The 21,904-nt window shown below is 44.5% G+C and overlaps 2 long non-coding RNA genes across 2 annotated transcripts in view; one reads left to right on the top strand and one right to left on the bottom strand.

Annotated features, from left to right (window-relative positions):
* The window catches only part of LOC145525843 (uncharacterized), a 33,764-nt gene that overhangs the window by 5,700 nt on the left and 6,160 nt on the right, over window positions 1-21,904 (top strand). The window contains exons 3-4 of the long non-coding RNA XR_014068445.1: window positions 48-129; window positions 19,278-19,503. This is a non-coding gene — a long non-coding RNA (uncharacterized LOC145525843). The remainder of the gene's footprint in view (window positions 1-47; window positions 130-19,277; window positions 19,504-21,904) is intronic.
* LOC145525844 (uncharacterized) lies at window positions 4,537-21,280 on the bottom strand. The gene is made up of 4 exons (XR_014068446.1): window positions 20,939-21,280; window positions 20,083-20,202; window positions 16,237-16,309; window positions 4,537-6,745 (listed from the first exon to the last, which is right to left on the bottom strand). It is a non-coding gene; the product is annotated as an uncharacterized LOC145525844 (long non-coding RNA).

Below are 21,904 nucleotides of genomic sequence, written 5' to 3' on the forward strand. Positions count from 1 at the left end.
ACAACTGGATTCCTTGCAGCTCACCTTCTCTTTGTTCCAAATTTCAGAGACAAGATGAGAGGTCGTTTCTGAGACTGATAAAGATGGATTTTTCCAACGGGGATGCCAGCATTGCTCCTCGAGCCTCTGGTAATTACACCTCCTGGAAGCCCTCTGCCAGCCTCTTCCCATCAGACATCTGGCCCCAGCAGGAAGAAATGGGGACCAAGGCACTTATTTTGGTTTTGACATCGGCAAAGGAAGGCTGATTAAATTCATCATGAGAGCAGATGAAAACCTACCAAACTGTATCTCTCTCCGTTGTATCACCTGCATTTCTAGAGCGGGCAAAGGTCTTGCTTCCTTTTTTTTAAAATTTTACTCTGGATTAAGGTGTGATTTTTTTTTTTTTTACAGTTAATTAATTAGAAGATAATAATGCCAGTGAGCTTATTGTTAATTATTTGTATCTGTACTTAATATTTATAAGTGTGCTCAGTTCTTGCGAGCTAACATTTGGCTTGTCAGATGTGTTAGTCATTGTAATTAATTGAGCCCATGTATGTTCACTGGGTAGATTTATAGGAATAGCAGCAGATATGAAATGTCTTCACTACCCTTAACTTATCTTGACTTTTTGTTGTTGTTTTTTTTGACCACGCTGCATGGCATGTGAGATCTTAGTTCCCCGACCAGGGACTGAACCTGCACCCCCTGCAGTGGAAGCGTGGAGTCTTAACCACTGGACCACCAGGGGAGTCCCCTGCGCTAGACAGAGAACAACTTTGGGGGTTGGATCCTTTGGGTGATGGTCATTCTTTACTTGTCAGGCCTCTTTCCTCATTCCTCTTGAGATGGTCTTTTCTGTAAGACCCTCCACATCCTCTCTCTTGTGACTCCCCCCTCCTCCTTCATTTCCTTTGTACCACCAGGCCCAGCTGCCTTGCTTGTGGGGGTCTGGTGCAAAATAAAAATATGGATCCCCTTGGTCAGAAATAATGAGGAATTTCAAGATGGTGACAGCAAAGTATTAAACCCAATGTGAGGCCCTGGTGACTGCACAGGTCACACGCCAGTGAAACTGGCTTTGCATGCCATGGTCGTCTTTTGCTTTTTCCCAAAAGGCATCTTCCCGCCAGAAAGCACCCCATCACCCTTCTCTACAGCTGAAACAGGGCACAGCACCAGGAGGGGCTCAAGAAATGAGTAAAAGATTTTCCAAATGCAAGCCTGAGAAAGGCAGAGCATAATCATGGAGCTCTCCTGTTCTCTTCTAGATGGGTTGGGTTCTGTATTGATGTAGAGGTGGTGGTCACAGAGGGGTAAGTGTTAATCGCTCAATCGTGTCTGACTCTGTGTGACCCCGTGCACTGTAGCCCATGAGGCTCCTCTGTCCATGGATTTTCCAGGCAAGAATACTGGAGTGGGCAGCCATTCCCTTCTCCAGGGGATCTACCCCGACTCAGGGATCAAACCCGGGTTTCCTGCATTGCAGGCAGATTCTTTACCATCTGAGCCACCAGGGAAACCCATGGCGGTGGCAGGGGTGGGAGGTGGTTGAGATAAACATTTGTCAAAACTCATCAAACTAGACTTCAGAGGACTGCACTGCACTGAGGATCATTGCACATCAATTAAGAAACAGTGGGCCTAAAATAACCCCAATGGCTCCACATTACCCTCAAGACAGAGTCTTGTTTTTGTCACACAAGGTCCTTCTTCAGGGGGCTGTTCATTGTTTTTCAGCCCCACGTCCAGCACTTCTGGCCTCCCTGTTTTCTAGCTGTGCCCGCTGCTAGCGTCTGCCAGCTGCCCCATGCCCTTCCTACTCAACAGCTTCCCAGTGGCCCAGGAGTAAAAAGTCAAATACTAACAACCAGTATGGCATCAGCACCACGAAGGAAGGACTGAGGAGCTGAAGTGGAGTCCTGGAGCTTCCTGCTGTACCAGGTGTTAACCTTGTCTTCTCTGCATTATGGGAAGTTGATGGAGGCCCAGGGAAGAGAGGGTGAGTTGGAAGGTATGTGGTGGGCTGCAGGCACTGGCTATTTATCCATCAATACAAAGGTAGGGAGGAAAGCTATGACAAACCTAGACAATGTATTAAAAAGCAAAGACGTTACTGTGCCTACAAAGACCCATGTAGTCAAAGCTATGGTTCTTCCAGTAGTCATGTACAGATGTGAGAGCTGGATCATAAAGAAGGCTGAGCACCGAAGAACTGATGCTTTCAAATTGTATTGGAGAAGACTCTTGAGAGTCCCCTGGACTGCAAGGAGATCAAACCAGTCAATCCTAAAGGAAATCAAGGAAATCAACCCTGAATATCCACTGCAAGGACTGATGCTGAAGCTGAAGCTCTAATACTTTGGCCACCTGATACAAAGAGCTGACTCATTGGAAAAGACCCTGATGCTGGGAAAGATTGAAGGCAAAAGGAAAAGGAGGCAGCAGAGGATGAGATGGTTAGACAGCATCACTGACCCAATGGACGTGAATTTGAGCAAATTCTGGGAGATAGTGAAAGACAAAGTAGCCTGACATGCTGCAGTCCGTGGGGTCACCAACAGTCAGACACACCTTAGCGACCAAACAACAACAAAGGTAGTCAACCTGGCATAGCAGACTCCTGAACATCAACCCACTACCTAAAATGAAAGTCAGCCCTTTCTTCTCTGGCTGACACTTTCCTCCTCTTCCTTCAAGTCTCAGCTTACGGGTTTTCTCCTCCAGGAAGTCTTCCCTGACCCCATCTTCTCTCTTGACCTCTCCTTCCATATCTCTGTAATAGCATTTACCACACTGTTCTAGATGAATTGACATCTGTCTTCTCTAGCTGTTTAAGGCTAAGCCAGTGTCTTCCTAGTCCCAAAGTCCAATAAGGTGCTGACACAGAGACCTGGGTACACACGAGTGAAGGGGTTTTCTTTTGGCTTTCCTGGTGCGTGGTGCAGACAGAGATACACTCGTATGGAGGGATGTGTGAACGAGCGACTGAGTAAATGTCCCCCACACCTTATCTATCATTCCTTTAATCGAGGCAGTGGGGAGTCTTGGGACATGGGTTTGGAGAGAATGTATTGCTGCAGCTAAAAGGTCTCAGACTGTGGTCTCAGGCAACCCAGAGAGATCCTAGCCCTTGCTGACAGGCATGCTCAGGCAAGCGACTTGACCTTCCTGAGCATCAGATCAGGTCAGTATTGCTCTGACTTCACAGGGTTGTTGAGAAGCTCAAAGGCGATAATACCTGCAGAACACTTAGCCTTCAGCAGCTCTGACTCAAAGAGAAGTTGGATCTTGTTAGGGGGCCTGAATCGGTGGCTGTGGTCACCGGACAACAGGAAAAGAGGTCATCTGCCATTTGCAGCCGTCCTTGAATAAGCAGCTCTGATTTTTGCCTTCCGTGAGCTACCCAATCTCCTGGGTCAGGTGATTGCACAACAAAAGTGAACTTTTCTCTGCAATAAGAATATAACTATTGGCAGATGTCACTGAACCGAAATCTGGAAAACAATAAAAATGGGCATTTTCTTGTGGGCCTCCATCTTCCTGTTTCTGTGTAGGAAGACTCCAATTTCAGCCCCAAGAGAGAGAAGACAGTGGTCCTCAATCATAAAAATCAAGAGAGAAACCAACGCATTGATTGCCTTCCCAATCAAAACACCTTGTTTTCTGCCTTTCTGAATATTCCGCCCAAGAATAATTCTTGGCTAAAATGTGGCATAAATTGTCCCATTGCCCCATGCTTCCACCTCCTTCCAAACCACAGTCTCCCAACAAATCCTGAATTCCCAAGAAAAGGCAGTTTTGCATCCTGCCTGAGAACTCAGACTCCAGAGTCAGACAGACTGGAGTTCCAGTCCTCCCCTTACTGGTTCTTGGCTGTGAAATCTCCGTCAAGGCTCTCTCTCATAGTTTCTTTCCCACCCTGTTCGGTGAGGAAAGAACAGTGTCTATATGGTGGAGTTTCTGTGAGGACTAAGTGACACTAAGTGGCAGAACTTGCTGAGATTTCATGAAGTGTTGGTGGTTGTTATACTCATTGTTTTAAAGAGAGGATATGGGATGGCAAAAATATTTTAAATGCTTATAATAAGCCCTGCAGACCCACAAAATTTGGGAGAGACTCTCATTTTTATAAATCATTTCATCATCTCCTGATGTGGTAGGAAAGATTTAGAATCAGTTCCCTGGAATCTGGGAATGTGATCTCACTGGAAAAAGAATCTTTGCTGATGTAATTAAGTTAAGCATCTTGAGATAAGAAGATGTGAAGGGGCCCTAAGTCCAATACAAATGTCCTTAGAAGAGAAGGGGAGGAGACCTGTATGAAGGCCATGTGGGGACAGAGGCAGAGATTAGAGTGATACAGTCACAAGCCAAGGAATGCCAGCAACCGCTCAAAGACAGGGAAAGACTCTCCCCTAGAACCTTCAGAGGGGGCAGGAGCATGGCCTTGCCAACATCTTCACTTCTGGCCTCCAGAACTGTGGGAGGATACACTTCTGTTTTAAGCACCCTGTTTGTAATAACTTGTTACAGCCACCCCAGAAACTAACACATCTTATGGCATCTTTAATAGAGAATTCAATACCTTGCCTCACAGGGTTCTGAGAATAAAGAAGGTGATGCTGCAGGTTTGCTGCCTTGGGAGTTTTGTTAGAAGCCAGCATGGAGCCCTTACAGCCTGATCGTTGAGAGCAGGCAGACTTGGGTTCAAATTCCAGCTTCCCTTTTAACTGCTGTACAATCTTGGGCAGGTGACTCAACCTCTCTGAACTTCAGTTTCTTCATAGGTAAAATAGGAATTGTTGTTGTTGCTCAGTTACTCAATCATGTCTGACTCTTTGCGACCCCATGGACTGTGGCACACCAGGCTTCCCTGTCCTTCACTTTCTCCTGGAGTTTGCTCAAATTCATCTTCATTGAGTTGGTGATGCTATCTAACCATCTTATGCTCTACTGCCCCCTTCTCCTTTTACGTGGCTTCATTAAGTTACACAAGCCCTATTGCCAACAACAAGGCTGTGATCTGTGAAGGGGAAAATAGGAGTGGTAATATCCCTTTTAAAAAAAATATTTTATTATTTTTTGGCTGCACCACATGGCATGCAGGATTTTAGTTCCCCAACCAGGAATTGAACCCATGCCCCTTGCAGTGGAAGTAGAATCTTCACCACTGGACTGCCAGGGAAGTCTTTGGAGTAGTAATATCCTTATCTCATGCGATAATGGGATGATTCAGAAAATACATCCGAGGTGCCTGGTATGCAGAAAATGTGACGATGACTCTTTGGGGGAAATCCATCAAGCTCCTCACACACGTGGCAAGATGCTGATGTAGTTATGGAGTGACTGTGGCTGTGGGGAGCACACAAAACTAAATGGCATCGTGAATGGGTTGACCCCGAGGCCATTCCTGGTTAGCACAGCTAGAAGGAAGGACTTGGCTGTCTTGAGGTGCCTCATGAGACGGCCCACACTCAGGCCTCCTGCTTTATTGCTCTTGCTGAAATCAGAGGGGACAGAAGCCTTGAAAGCCAGCCCCAAGTGTTACTCTGTGTCTGCCAGGAATCTTCTAAAGGTGATGACTTTGAAACAGGCAGTGTTGGTTCCACGGCCGGTGCTGCTTCCTGAGTGTGTCTGTGTTCAGAAGGCCCCACCATCCGTGACCCTCTTACTTACTGCCTAGAAGGGGCACATCCTTTCCACTCAGTTAAAAGGACATTTTTTCCAATGAGAGCAGGTCATATTTCAAGTTGCATTGCCAAGGTATTGGGAGCCAGTAAAAGGGGGCATTTAACATCGTATTTATTTTGACTGGCAAAACAGGTCATGGCTGTAAAAGAAACAGCTCTTGAGAAGGAGGCAGCCTCGCCGACTCTGGGCTCACTCTTCCTACCCACACACACACTGTTTAAAGCATTCCAGCGCTGCTGCCAACCTTCCTGGCAGTGCTCTTATTTCTTTACATGTATGTTGCATTCCATCTGTTTAATGTACTCTCTGTGCCATTCGTGGATTTTGGCAAGGCCTGGCGAGGTGGCATGGCATGCTGAAGCTTGTTCTAAGCAAAACGGGGCACAAGGCAGAGGAAGGTTGGAGGCCGATGAAGGGGTCCTGTTTCCCCTTTGACTCGGGTGTGGGGGGGCGGCGCCTGGAGTTGCAAAGACTGAGGGGGAGTCGCAGAGCAGTTTTTTCTCCAGATGTGGTTGAATCACATGCGTGCCACTACAGCAGTTCATCCTTCGCGGGGATTTTGGGGTGTACTTTTACAGTTTCTGATACGTGGCCAGAAAAATTAAAGTGATGGAGGAGGGTAGCTGTGGGGAAGTTGACTCGTACTCATGAATCTGAGTTTCCACCTGGAAGTCTTCTAAAGCGAAGCCAGAAAATGCCAACACCTGGATCCGATGGGCCCAAGGCCTAAAGAAAACTGAACTCCATCTTTACATTATTCTCAAGAACCATTAAGTACTTGGTTGGAGAAGCTGAGGCGACGTGCTGTGATTTGGATCCTATTTCATCCACTTGGAAGACAGGAAAGCCAGGTTTATGTACCGCCAAAACATCTGGTGAATTCAGCTAAAGAGAAAACTCACCACTCCAGTTGTGGGGTGGGGGGATGGAGGTAGGGACAAAACCCTTTAGAAACAGTTGCTGGGTATTGGGTGACCAAAAACATCCTGTCGATTGACTCAAATGTTCACTTTTCCATTGGTTCCTGTCGAGTCCAACTCTTCAGAATGAGGAAACAATGGAGATTCTGGGCAGAGAAACAAAGATTCGGGGATTAAAAAGACACAGAAAAAAGACACCTTAAGAAAAAGTTTGAGTGCACTTTTTTTTTTTTTGAGTCCAGCCAAGAGTGTGAACAGAATCCCCGTGTTAAGAAATGGAATTACTCACCTGAATCAGGAGAGAGGACATGGTAAAGGAAAAAAATAAGATCCAGCCTCCTAATAAGAAACAGCCACATGTGGAATAAAATTAGTGCGAATTGTGTAATCCCAGTTGGCCAGTTGTAAGAACAGGGAGGAGGAGAAAGGAGGATGGGGAACATGTTTCAGATGTGATTCAACAGGTCCTGGAGCCTGTCCTGACCCTCTGGGTTGGAATTTCTGACTCCCTTCTCTGCCTTGACTCAGAATAGGAAACCGTATCCTGACCGCGCGTTTCTTTTTATAGAATTAAACTTTCTTGCCAACTTCCTCCAGAGCACAGGATCATCCCTCGTCTCTAAACAATACGCCAATCATCAGATGGAAGTGAGGGTGGCGGGGGGCTGGGCGGGGGGTACTGACCTGTTTGCACCAAACATAACCCAGGACCTGAGCAGAAGACAAACAACGGGAATGGAGCTTGGCTTTCATACCCGGCCTGGTAAATACAACATGTTCTTACAGGTTGGAAAACCGTCTGGCTCATCTTTTGTACTTTCTCTTCTTTCTCCCACTTCTTCTAACTTGGATCTCATCAGTCAGCTTTGACGTGGGCCAAGTTCACGTTTGCCAGATACTGAGTGGATAATGGATGGTTTGTAAGATTAGTAATAGGTTAGAGATGAGGAGTCAGGCAGCCAAGTGTATACTGGATGTGTGTGTTGAGATGACTTCTCCCGATTTCCCACCCAGCTCTGAGAAGGGCTGGCCATGTGCATCATGCTGGCCATGTGCACCCAGCTGGCCATGTGCAGAGGAGATCGAGGTGGTGGGGACAGAATCCCTTGGTTTCCATCCATTCGGTCGCCATATTTGTGCTGGGATGCAAGATTCCCAGGATACTCTCTTGCCTTGGCCAGTCAGTTAGTGGGGGTCATTTCTTGGGGTGTAAGACATACTGAGGCTTGAGAGGCCAAAGGGGACATTAACAGAAAGCAAAGTGTTTAGTAGTCCCTCATTAAAAATGGATTTTGTTTTCAATGCTTTTGAGGAAGGAACAGTGAAGTTGGAAACTGTGCTTGTAATTGGGAGCAGGTCTCCTGCCAGATTCTAACAGCTTCAAGGGATATCCAGTTTTAGGTTTACAGTACTACATTCTGGCTCATTGAAATTGCATCTAAACGTTGCCAGAATGTGTCATAAACTACAAAATCTGTACAGAAATGTATCGACATAATGGCTCTGTAACCTTAAGTCAGAGGGCTTGGGGAGCAGCGTTTGTTCCCAGCAGGATCATTCTTGCTTTGTCTCATGTCAGACTTGGGGCGCCTGGGACAATTATCATTCATGGGATTCCAACTCTGGTCTGACCAGTTCTCTCAGCTCTTAGGACACCATGCTAAAAGACTCTGGATATAATGCGTCTTCTTTCAGCTCCTCCATTGACCAAGCTCCCTCCCATCTCTGAACCTTTGCTAGTGATATTCCCGCTGCCAGGAACCCTACTTTCCTGGTTGATCCCCAATCCAGCCCTCAATTTACAGGCTGATTTTTCATGGAAGCCTTCCCTGACCCCTCAGAGTGGGTTCCTTTGTAGCTGTTTTAGCCCATTTGGGGCTTGTTGTTGTTCAGTCTCTCAGTTGTGTCTGATTCTTTGCAGCCCCATGGACTACAGCATGCCAGGTTTCCCTGTCCTTTACTATCTCCCAGAGTTTGCTCAAACTCATGTCTATTGAGTCAGTGATGCCATCCAACCATCTCATCCTCTGTCACCCACATCTCCTCCTGCCCTCAATCTTTCCCAGTACCAGGGTCTTTTCCAATGAGTTGGCTCTTCGCATCAGGTGGCCAAAGTACTGGAGCTTCAGCTTCGGTCTTTTCAATGAATATTCAGAGTTGATTTCTTTTACTGGTTTGACTGGTTTGATCTTTCTGTCCAAGGGACTCTCAAGAGTTTTCTCCATCACCACATTTCCAAAGCATTTGGGGCTGTTATAACAACCATGCCATAGACTGGGTGGCTGAAACAACAGACATTTATTTCACACAGTTCTGGAGGCCAGGAAATCCAAGATCAAGGCAGAGACGGTGTCTGGTGAGGGTTCACTTCTTGGGTCATAGACGGCTGTCTTCTTGCCATGTCCTCAAACAATGGAGGGTGTGAGGGGCTTTCTGGGGTCTCTTTTGTAAGGGCACTAATCCTGCTCATAAGGACTCTGCCTTCATAACCTAATTGCCTCCTGCCTTCATGACCCCACCTCCTGAGACCTTCACGTATATCAGCATATATCAAGACTGTCACTTAAAACTTCTGTTTCACGTCTGATTAGAGCTGCAACTTCTCAAACTATCACTGGGTGCACACAGGAGGTGTCAACATGCAGAGTCTGATTTAGCTGACCTAGGGTGGGGCCTGAGTGTCTGCATTTCTAACAAGCTCCCAAGTGACACTGATGCTGCTGGTCCATGGACCATACCCTGAGAGCAATGGTACCAACCTCTCTCACTCACAGTTCCATGAGAGAAGAAAATCTGACAGAAAATGAGTTGAGCTTCTGTTTTCTCATTTCTCTAAGGATGGTGCTTAACTAGAAGCATTGACTAGAAGTTAGTTCCTTACACATCTTGTCTGCCTTAAGGTTAGGCTTTTCAACTTCCATACGGTTGACATTTGGGGTGAGGGGCTGTGTATCATGGGATATTTAGCAGCATTCCTGGCCTCTACCCGCTGGATGCCAGTAGCACCCTCCTGCAATTGTGACATCCAAAAAGTTCTCCAGACATTGCCCAAGAACTCCTGTCTTAGGACTTTAGGGCAGCTTTCTCTGGCATGCCCGGCTGAGAAAAGTGGGAAGTCAAAGAGAGTGTTTTGTTCATGACTACAGGCCCATTGTCTAGCACAATGCTCTCTATATGGCAGGCCTTCAATACGTGTTGATTGACTGACTGACTGAATGAATGAATGAATGAATGAAAATGAATGAATGAAAATGAACTTTCAGATCCTGTTTGGCTGGTGGGTGAACAGAAGTGCCTGTACACAGCCTCCAACCTCCTCCGCCCCTTCCTCCCCCTCAAAAAACAGTAAAACTTAGTGGGCCAGTTGTTATCAAAGGCACGATTTTTCTAGATGTAGCATTTTCCAAAGTAAATATCCTTTTAAAAAAAATATAAAGAAAGATTCTCATTTGAGATCTTTTTTTAAATGTCTCCAATGACTAAAATCCTCTTACAGTAAGTACCCAGAGAGTTGCATTTGCTTAAAGAAAAGAAAATGCTGTTTTTAGTCTCAAGTATAGAAAGTACTTGAAAACCATATACTTCTTTTTTTTTTGCATCTGACTGGGCAGATTATAAAATGGTAGAATTAATTTTGGTTCTAGATTGTTTCTAAAACTCCATCTCAGACTGAGGACTTATAGATAAAGTAACATCAGGAACTTATTTGAAAAAAAAATTCCTATAGTAAAAACACAAGGAACTTGAGGGAAAAAACAGCAGTTGTAAGGATTGGAGGGGTGAGGAGAGGTAATTTTATACAATTTCAAGAGGAAAACTGCAAATAAAAATAAATCTGCACCTTACTCAAAAACTACAGACTAGGGTTCTATTAAGAAAAAAGGTGAATTCATTCAATTGCTTGTTTCTACGTACTCAGAGACTTCAGGTTTTTAAACCAAATTGCTATGGAGAAAGCAAAGCTGACCTCTCCCTCTTCTCGTTCAAACCTTTGGTCAACTGGGATTTGGAGCACTGAAGAGGTTTCTGGAAAAGGATACAGTGGTGGTGACATTCCCATGCTCTTCAAGTATTGTTCTTTTTTACTTAGCAGAGGCAAAAAATCTTTTTTTATCTTATGTGCTTAACTCCGCAATCCACTGGTAGTGGCTGTATGTGTGTTTTGGGGAAAAGAGTCATTGATCGGTAATGTCTGCCATAGGCAGAGGAGTGGAGAGTAGAGGTGAATCAGCTGTGTATTTGCCATTCCTGGATCCTGGTATGGTCTTCTCTATCGTAGGTGTTTTAGGAAAAGGAGGACATCAAGGAGAAGGCCCTGCCCATCTGAGCATAATGTGCAACATTCTGTGTCACAGAGACACACCAAGACAATGTCTGAAATCAAGAAAACTCCTGAGACAGAGTGACGCAGAAATGCACTCTGGGGGCACATTTCCCTTTCTCCTCTGGATATATTGGAAGAGGGTACCATATGCATGTCCCCCTTCTCAGGGGCAGTATGGCCAGGACATTGCCTTTCCCCCATCCAGTTACCCTACATTCGACTCTGTCACTGTGACATCATATGCTGCCAAAACCACACATCCTCCTTCCTTGGAATAAAAAGGCCTTTTCATAAGACTTATTAAGTCTGAATATTAATCATATTCATCATTATTCAGTCTGCCTGCTGTCCACAATATTTAAATGAAGGAAAATTTAAAAATGGAAAAAGACAAGTTTAGGATTTTCAAGACACTGATGAGTAAGAAATGATAGGGAAGAAAGCAACAGTGACTGTAAAAAAAAGAAACAGTGAAAAAAAAAATCCACAAATAGACTCAACTTTCAATATTAGTCTTTATTTAAAAAATAAGGGGAAGGATGATTAAAGAGATGAATTCACTTTTGAATAGAGTCCAAATGACTTAAGAATTATTTGGATTCAAATATTTCAGTTGGACAAGGAATGATATTAGAGTTATGTGATACATTAGGGGCTAAAATGAAATGGAAATATTTCTTTTGTTTAAAAGCAATTTTCTGGCCTTTGTGGTCCTTGAGAATTTCCTAGGTTGTGAGTGCCAACCACCATCCCCCAGCTTTGCTTTGGACGCATGGACTCCTAGTTCAGATCCACTCTGTTTTAGGGGGGAAATGGAGTCTATATTTTTGAGAGCTCCTTTTTAAAACCATGTGGCTATGAGGAAGGCTTTCCACAGCGAGTTGAGAGGTTAGTAATTTTGAATCCAAATTAGGAAGTTTTGATAATCATGATATAGCAGGATTACATCTGAATCGGTGCTGGCTTCAGAACCTCCTCTCATGGAAGATAGCTGCATGAGGTCCGTCCCCGGTGAGTGGGGCTGAAGTAAAATTCCAGTTTGGGAAGACAGGAGGCAGGTGGCCCAGCAGGTCTCCAGCCACATTTCAAAAAACTGTGTGTATGTGATAGAACCCAGCAAGCAAGATGTAACTATACACTCACCAAATATTTGTTAAGCACCTACTTTGTGCCAGGCCCTGAACTAAGAGCTCTGACATATGGCATCCCATTAATCTCCCACCACCCAGCCCAAACCCTTAACAAGCAGACCATCCAAGCAGACTCCACCCATCTCTCATTCCTAAATGTGGATTTGACAGTTAACTTACAGCAGGGTTTCTCAGCCTCGGCACTAGTGGCATTTTAGGCTGTGTGGTTCTTTGTTTTGGGAGATTGCCCTGGGCATTGCAGGATATTTAGTAGCATCCCTGGCTGCTACCTGCTGGATGCCAATATCATATCCCATCCTAGTTATGACAGTGCCTTTCTAGACATTGCCAAATGTCCTCTGGGAGAGAAAAATTGCCCCCAGTTGAGACCCTCTTCCTTGGAGACAGAATGGTTTGAATCCTCAGGCAGTTGTAGGTAAACTTTCCTTTTATTCTTTCTGATGGTCTGACTCAGTGGTTCTCAAAGCCGAGTTGTTTGTATATAATACCATATATACCCTACTTTATGGGCAGGGCATTTTCAAGTGTACCTTGACCCCATCCTTTTTTGCCTTATGTGCTGACATGAGAACCTAAAACTTCTTTTAAATTTAACACTACCAGTCTCCTGAAGAGCCCTGCAGTGATCACAAAGATCTTTCCAGGACAGAATCTCTCTTATGCTCAGGCTTTTCCATGGAGCCAGTGGTGACAACTGCCATTGCTGAACACTCCCCATGGTGTCCCACCATGTTACTAAATCCTCATGTTTACACCATTTCTGCCCCATTTCAAGAGGAGACACTAAAGCTCACACAAGGTAAATCACTTGCTCCAAATTCCATGGCTAGTAAATGGTAGAGCCCATTTGATGCCAAGCTGTATGGCTTTTCAATAGAAAATACAATATGCACAGCATACACTCAATAACTATTAGTGACTGTTTGCTAGTGGGAAACAAATCTGTCTAATTTGATCATGAACAGTCATTCAGAATTCTTTCCCTGAGCTGAAGAAGCCTGATAGGATTGCCCAATCCTCCCACCATCCCAGCTAGCAAGGATAGGGCTTTTCAGAATGTATGTATATATATACCTCAAATTGTGTTTCTCTTCTGCAACACAAAACAGAAACTACCCAAACATGCATTAACTAACTGTCAAAACAAAACAGATCATTTCCTTTGGAACTACAAAAAGACTGGAGTGTTGGCAGGTACTACAGAATAACTCACCATCATACTTGCCACACCATAGTATCATTACACATTTCTACTACATTTTCCCACATGGCTGAGTGCTTCTTGACGTCAGGGACTGACTTACTCATCATCACTAGACCCTGGTCCCATACTATGACTGTAGAGTTAGTGAATAACACATGAATACTCTTTTTAACTTAACACACATATTTTATCTTCAGTCTCTCAGTAACTGTGGGTGGTATATATTTTCAAGAGCCTCTTTTTCATAGGAAGAGACTAAAGTTGAAGGAGATAAAGTGACCAGTAACAAGGTCACCCTGTGGAAAATTGTGGACTCAAGTCTCATGCTTTGGACTCCAGATCTTAATGCTTTTTACAAAGAGGGCTTTCAAAGTCAAGATGGGTTGGGATCCCCAAGTCCTAGCCTTGACCCTGATGTCTAACGTTTCTGAACTGTCTTACTATGAAGCAAATTAAATACAGGGAAATTGCCTCCTATAAGCCTTTACTGTTCCTGGATTCAGCCACACAATCTTGTGGAGAGAAAGAACAATGTAACAAGTACAGGTGGTTCCTATAGCAGGATATGTGATGAGGGCTTATCCAGGGTGACTTTTGGGTGGGCTGAGAGGATAGCTGATCCCTTGATTCATGAGTTTCTTCTTAGGTGTGGCCTTTGGATGCCCTGAGAGTCCAGTGTTTATAAATGTTTTTCAAGTATTTAAGGGCCAGCATTTTTCATACAACCTGACTCCTAAATATAAAGATACTGCTTTATCTGGTACTCAACCAAAGAAAAATGTGGGATAAACTGGGCAGAACGTACTGGATTGAGAGATGGTCTACAGATGGCCAACATGGCTACTTCCAAAGGGATTTTTGAGGGATATGTGGGACTGTCACCAAACATGTTGATTCTTGAACCCAAGATATACCTGAGAATTACTGGGAAAACATCAAAATCAGATCTTATACAAGAGATCTATGAAGATATAAAACAAGAAAGAGAGACAACTTGGACATCTTTTTTGAGTTCTAGACATTTTTCTTTGACGTTCCATATGCTAACTGATTTAATCGGCAAATACGCCTATTTGGTAGGAACTATCATTTAGCCCTATTTCACAGATGACAAACTGAAGTATACAGAGATTCTGTACTTTGCTGAAGAATGTAGCTAGGAGGTGACAGAATCAGTATTTGTACCTCAGTAGTCCAGGCCCTCTACATCAAACCACATTCCTATCTCCCCAACTAGATGGTCATCTCCAGGGGACTTAGACTGGAGTTTCTCATCTTTCTGTCTCCTTCAAATCTGATGCTGTCTTGTAAACACTAGGAACTCAGTAAAGCTTGTTTTGATATGAATCAACCTCTTAGACTGTTGACTGGCCTTTAAAATTTTTTGATAAGGTAAAAAGAACCATTACCCAGAAGGCTCAGTGGTAAAGAATTCTCCTGCCAATGCAGGAGACTCGGGTTAGATCTTTGGGTTGGGAAGACCCCTGGAGAAGGAAATGGCAACCCACTCCAGTGTTCTTGTCTGGGAAATCCCATGGACAGAGGAGCCCGGTGGGCTACATACAGTCCATGGGGTTGCAAAGAGACAGACAAGACTGAGCACACATGCATGCACCCAGGAGCTCAACATTTCAAGCGATCTATAGCTTGGTAACCACACCAAAAGGAGTGGAAACAGGGTGCTAAAATGAAATAGGAATAGAGTTAACATTATCTGCAGAGCACTATTATAATGCATAACAGTGGCTGGTCTGCTCTCTATAGAAAACACAACCTCTTTGCAATGTTTTGTTTGTGTTACTGTTTCTGTTAGTGTTACTGTTTCTGTTAGTATGAAAGGATTACAGATAAAGAGTTAAATATTTTAGTGAGAATTCTATTAATCGGGGCAGGAGTTGAATGTGGACCTGTATTAGTTCTATCTCTGAAAAAGGCTTTCCAAAGCCTGATTGTGTGTGTGTGGCGGGGGTGGGTTGGGGGGGTGGGGGTGTAGCAGGAGAAAGGCTTAGCCTACTCAAGACAACTGTTTTTAAGTAAGTTGACAACCACTTTGCTGGGGTTCCTTTAATGAGCTAATTACAAAGGGCTCTTAGGTGTTCACTGCAGCCAGTCCTGGAGGAGTTCTACTTAAGAAACATTGAATGAGTCATTAGCACCTGAAATACTATAAACACTATAGACTCTTAGAACTTATAATGAAATGAATGTATCTACCACTTCAGACTGATCTTCCGGCGAAGTCAGGGCTTTTTCAGTTGCAAGCAACAGAAAACTAACTCCAATTGGCTTAAACAGAAAGGAATGTTTGTGAACATTAGGCAGAGCTGAATCCCCGTGCTTAAAGGGATGTCAGCAGGAATCTAACTTGGTCGTTTCCTGCCTTTTCATCCTTTGTGTTTGCTCCCTTCTCAAGCAGGCCTAAATGATGTTGAAGCCATTCCTGACAGTTTCAGCCTTACATTCTACCCGCTTAGCATCCCAGTGGAAAGACAGCACTCTTAATATCAGCACTTCTGCCAAAAATCCCAGGGCTAAGATTCTTCGTCTCTGATTGGTGCAGCTTGGCTCATATGCCCATCCCTGAGCCAATCCCAATGGCCAGAACAACACTGTACTCCTATTAGTCAGGACTGGGTCATGCCTACCTCTAAAGCCAATACATGGCCAGGCCCACCTTGAGCCACAAGGATCTAGGGGAAGGGACCATTTTCCCAGAGAAATATCTGAATTCTGATGCCAAACAATGTGGGCAGGGGTACAGAGCAGGTGGATGCTGGGGTAGGCAAAACCAATGAACGTTGGAACCTTCTCTCCAACTTATCTCTAACAAGCAAGCTGTTACCAAGCAGGAGAAGTTTACAGGTGTTATTTAGATATTTGCTCAGATATCTGAAGTTTAAAACATGAGCTGTATTGGCTACATTATTTTGGAACTGTTTTTCTGCAAATTGTACTCACCCACATAGCCTGAAGTTTTGGGGGTTTTCTGTCTTTCTGTTTGTGTTTTTTTTTCTAATTCTTGGAACTAGTCCTTAAAAAAAAGAGGAACAGAAATGCCACAGAATGATTCAAAACAGACAACTCTGAGAGCAGACAGAGATGGCAAATTAACACACTGTTGACATTCCTCCTGTCCTGATGACATTTCTTATGTTGAATAATATTCTCATGGTTCCTTTCTGCCTCTCCATTTTTATGTTAATAACTGTGTTTCAAGTTACAAAAGCAATAACGACCTAATTCAGAAAGAATTGAACACATCCAGAAAGCACCACAGTGAGCACATACACACATATACCCACATACTATCACCCACCATTTTATTTTATTTTATTTTATTTTTTCACCCACCATTTTAGTTAGAAACGTTTATTTAATAAGTACCTTGCCCTTGGTATAGTCCAGAAACCATCCTAGACCCATATCAAAGATGAGGGAGCTGAGGCTTACAGTGTTCAAGCTGGTAAATGGTGGATCTGGGAACAGAACTCATGTCTGTCTTATCTCCAAGCCGTCATCCTTACCTACCTCTGTTACTCCTCCATTCTATCCTATTACCCAAAGATCTCCAAAACTAACCTTACAAAAATGACATGATGTTCATAATGTTTTACGGCCTGCCTTTTCATATACCACATTCTCCTACGTTATTTAATATGCTTCTATGCAGTTTTTTTGGACTGTATTGAATCTGTCATATGGACATGCCATAATTTACTCAACTAATCCCTGATTATTGGATATTCAATTTACTTCTAATTTTTCAGTATTATATTAATGTTACAGTGAGCCACCTTGGAGGAACATTTTTTGCATACATATCTGATTGTGTCCTTATGACAAATTCCTAGAGTTCTGGATCAAAGGGATTGGGTATTTTTAGTGCTTTAGTGTATTGCCAAGTTGTTCTTTAGGAAGGCAGGCCCAGTGTACAATTCCACAGTAACAGATGAGTTTCTGCTTTTCCACTCTTTCCCACTTATGCCTCTTCCTCAGAGATTACCAGTCATTAGTTAATTGTGCCTCCCACCCTCTGAAATGGGGAACAGTGCTCATGCTCAGTCACAAAGTCATGTCTGACTCTTTGCGACCCCATGGACTGCAGCCCGTGAGACTCCTCTGTCTGTGGAATTTCCCAGGCAAGAATACTGGAATGTGCTGCCATTTCCTCCTCCAGGGGATCTTCCCAACCCAGGGAGCAAACCCAAGTCTCCTGCGTCTCCTGTATTGGCAGGCAGATTCTTTACTACTGCGCCACCTGGGAAGCCCAATTGGGAACAGGGGCCTTTTCAAAGTATAAATCATTTAATAATATTAAATGGTTGAATGCAAATGCAGTGGTAAAAAATTGTCAGTGATAATTTGCATCCCTATCATTGTTACTGCCTACACTGGGAAAGTTCACAACCTTTCTTCCCCAGCCCTTGGGACTGGATCCGCAGCCTTGGCACAGGACTCTGGCCGGTACCATGAAAACAACTCTCGGTCCAAGTCAGGAGTCATGCACTGATTTCAGTGAAGGAGGCTATGAGGCTAACCTGCCATCATGATCCTTGCTTATGACTGTGTCATGTTGACATGGAGCCCAATTTCCCCTGGAAACAACCAGGTTTGCAGTGCCCCATGGTCGGTCCTGATTGGACCTGCCCTGGGCCTGTAATGTAGCTGGCCTCAAAACACAAGAGAATCAGACGTCTTTCAGAGATTTGAACTTGAAAAACTAAAACAACTGAAGGCAAGTGGAGAGTAGTTGAGTCCTTTATAGGGAAGGAGGGAAGATTCTGAAGCTCAGGATTCCATGGCTCTATGTCAAGCACAGGCTGGAACACCAGAGTAGTGCTCAATATGTGTTTGTTGTCGAATGAATTTATGGATTTGCTTACGATGAATTTTTTTTTCTACTCGGTTCAGCACTCTTTCCTCCTTCTTTCTGGCAACACCTCTGATGGGTGATTCTGAAACGTACTTCTAGTGGGAGGAAGGCAGCCTCCTCTACATGTGAGCTGACACTGTCCCCTGGACCCACCGGAGCTGGGAGGTGAACTACACCCCTTTAGCCCTTAGGGCCTCTCCGTGGTGTGATGCCAACATTCTTTTCCTTCTACACCCACGCTCCCCCTTGGCTTATTGCCATTCCCAGGATGGGCTCTGTACTTTCCGTCCTTTGTGCGTTTGCTGTTTCTCAAGTCTAGCCTACTTCTCCCTCCATCTCTCCCTATGGAAATCCTACAAGCCCAGCACAAAGGCCACCTCTGCCAGGAAACTTTTCCTCTCTGCCCTATTTGATTTTCTTCAAAGCACTGGTTAAAACCTAAGACTCCTTCACTTCTTTAGGTGATTATGGTCTGTCTTCCCTGCCATGAGGTGCCTGGCGTGAGATCTTGTCTGTCCTGTACCCAGCCGCATCCCCAGCTCTTAGACCAGAGCCTCGGACACTGTCGGGGCTCAAAAAACCTGTCTCGACTGACCTAGCCTTAGGGATATTGCCTAAGCGAGGCCAGTGAAAGGTTCTAACCAGGAGTTGGACTCTTGAAGCAGGTGGGCACCTTCTTCCCAGGTGGCTCAAGTGGTAAAGAACCAGTCTGCCAATGCAGGAGACGCTAAAGATAAGGGTTCGATCCCTGGGTTGGGAAGATCCCCTGGAGGAGGAAATGGCAACACACTCTATATTCTTGCCTGGAGAATCCCATGGACAGAGGAGCCTGGAACCCAGTCTCTGGGGTCACAAAGAGTTGGACGCAACTGGGCATGAGCACGAGCGGAAAGGGGATCTGCCAAGTTATCCGTTGGTTACGGGTCATGGCCAAGGGCCTCAGGTCTGCTTCGGCCCACCCTTTTCCTAGGACCCAGAGGCTCATCTCTTCTTTAATTCCAGAGCTACCCCCACAACCTTCCAGTCAATTAGTTATTTGCCCATGTGGCTGTTTCTGCTCCTTGCCATCCCAAAACCCTAACCACATACTGATCTCCATAACTAAGGTTCATTTACTATTTTGCAGAGGATGAAGCTGAGGCATGGGCTTGCCCCCACATCCCAGAGACAGCATCACTTGTGGGCTTTGAGGAGCTTTTCCTGAGTTCCTGTTAAATTTGGCTGATCAACAGCCAACTCAGAACAAGATGGAGCCCCTTCACTGTTTTCTGAGTGCCCATGCTGTTGTTGGCGGCCTGACCTCCGTCTGGTAATGAAGAAGTGAGTGTTATTCTCGGGAAGCAAAGGGCCAGGTAGGAGATGTTGCATGCCATCTGGAAAGGTGAGGACTGAGTTTGTTCCTCAGCGGCTTCCATAATTGAAGGAGATACAAAACCAAGGCCCTCTCTTCTTGGGCTCGTGTTCCTCCTGGCTCCCACACCTATTACAGTCCGTCTGATGTTCTGGGTCCACGTGCCCTTACAAAGAGTCAGACATGACTGAACACAAGTACAAGGGGAAAGGGGTCCTGCCAAGTCATCTGGTGGTCACATGCTCCTATCCACTCTGATTGGACTCCATACAGAATTTATGACATAATGTTGGGCTGATTTCTTGATCTGCCATCTGTCAAGACCCATCATGCATCACATATTTATTGAGCACCTACTATGCATGGCCCTATTCTGGATATATCAGATCCCTGCCTTGTCAAACTTACAACAGGAGGAATAAAAAATAAGTAATAGATCACAATAAATGAGTAAATTCTCTAGTATATTAAAGGGTTATAAATAGACCTTTCTTTCTCCAGAAGAAAAAGTAGAGCCAGGTAAGGGGCTGAGGAAGAAGTAGAGAGGCCAGTTACAGTTTTAACCAGATTATGGGCATACCTTGAGATGTGGGGTCGGTTCTGCATCCTCATAATAAAGTGAAGATCTCAATAAAGTGAGTCACATGAAGTTTTCAGCTTCCCAGTGCATATAAAAATTATCTTCACACTACGTTGTAACCTATTAAGTATGCAACAGCATGATGTCAAAAACCAATTACATACTCTAAGAATACTTTAATGCTAAAAAATTCTAACCGTCACCTGAGCCTTCAGTGAGTTTTTGCCATAGTCACATCAAAGGTCACTGATCACAGAACACCATAACAAATATAGTAATGAAAATGTTTGAAATATTGCTATCCAAATGTGACAAAGAGATACAAAATGTATGCCCATGATATTGGGAAAAAATAGCGCCTATAGACTTGCTCGATGCAGAGTTGCCATAAACCTTGAATTTGTAAAAAAAAAAAATTAAAAAGCAAGATCTGTGAATCTCTATAAAGTCAAGCACAATAAAAGGTCTCAGTGAAGCACAATGGAGCACAATAAAAGGCCTGTACTCAGTGGTGGCCTCACTAAGGAAAAACTGGAGGAAAGAATGGCTGGGTCACATGGATGCCGGGGTCCAGGGCGGGGAGAAGGGCTTTGCAGGTACAGGGACCACCAAGTGCAACATCCCTAAGTGAGGAGTTTTAGAACCCAGCAGATTGGGGTTCTGATCTCTAATGCTCTACTTTCTCTCTGTGCAGGCTCGGGAAAGTTAATTAACCTCTCTGAGTCTCAGTGTGCTTATAGGAGAAAGGGAAATAAAAAATGAGATAACACCCACAAAGCAGGTTGAGCAGGGCTAATTATCAGTAACTGTGATGAACGGGCCCTGCCTGATCCCAGAGATGTGGAAAATAACTTACAGAAAAGTCCGAGGTAGCAGCGGGCAGTAAAGTGTGATGATTAAGAGCATCAGCTGTCATTTAGTAGTCCTGTGACCTTGGGCTAGTTTATGTAACCTCAGTCTCCTCTCTTGTAAGTGGGATAATAATAGCAGCGACATCAACAGTCATTGTGAGGAATCAGTGAGCGAATCCTGGAACGTGCTCAGGAGGTGGGCTTGGCTCTGAAGAAGCACTCGGGTGAATGGCAGCTATTTTTTTGGCTGAAACCATGGGGAGAGAGGCATTCTTTTCTCCGTAAGATTGCTAAACTGGTAGAATGTGAGCCGGGAGCTGCTGGGGGCCATCGGTGGGAGGTCTTCCCTGCAAAGGAAGCCAACCCAGGGAAAGCAGAGCTGAAGGGTGGACAGAAAGGGACTCCTGACAACTTAAAAAATATATATAACTTTAAAAATTAACCCAAAAAACTTACTGTCAGGGGCTTGTACCATACACACATTTAGCTTATGCAACAAGTTGGTTGCTTGCCTTGGTGATGCAGTCCTCAGGAAGCAAAGGGCCAGGCAGGAGGGGTTAGGTGCCAGCTGGAAAGGTAAGGACTGAGTTTGTCCCTCAGTGGCCTGTAGCTGAGTGGGGGGTGGGCGGAAGGGGGACTCCAAGCCAAGCACCCCCATCCTTCTCCCTTCTGGTTCCCAACCATCCCAGTGTTTAGCACCTTTGGATGCCCTTTTTAGACCCTCTCAAAATCTCACCAACTTGCACATTAAACAGTTGTTTAAGAGAAGGCATAACAACAAAAAGCCATGATGACTTATTCTCTGCTTTTAAAGGATTTTTTTTTTTCATTGCACTAGTGTTGAAAATCCAGTCATATGTCTATGTGTGGGAGGTATTGTTTATTCATTCAATGGATAACTCCAGCTGCACTCTGGACATGTGGGCCCTTGCTGTGACTCAGGAGCCCAACTCCTCCCCCCACCCCAGACC

The sequence above is a fragment of the Giraffa tippelskirchi genome, chromosome 11, assembly GCF_054371585.1.
Source record: "Giraffa tippelskirchi isolate mGirTip1 chromosome 11, T2T-mGirTip1v1.2.pri, whole genome shotgun sequence".
NCBI classification, from domain to species: Eukaryota; Metazoa; Chordata; class Mammalia; order Artiodactyla; family Giraffidae; genus Giraffa; species Giraffa tippelskirchi.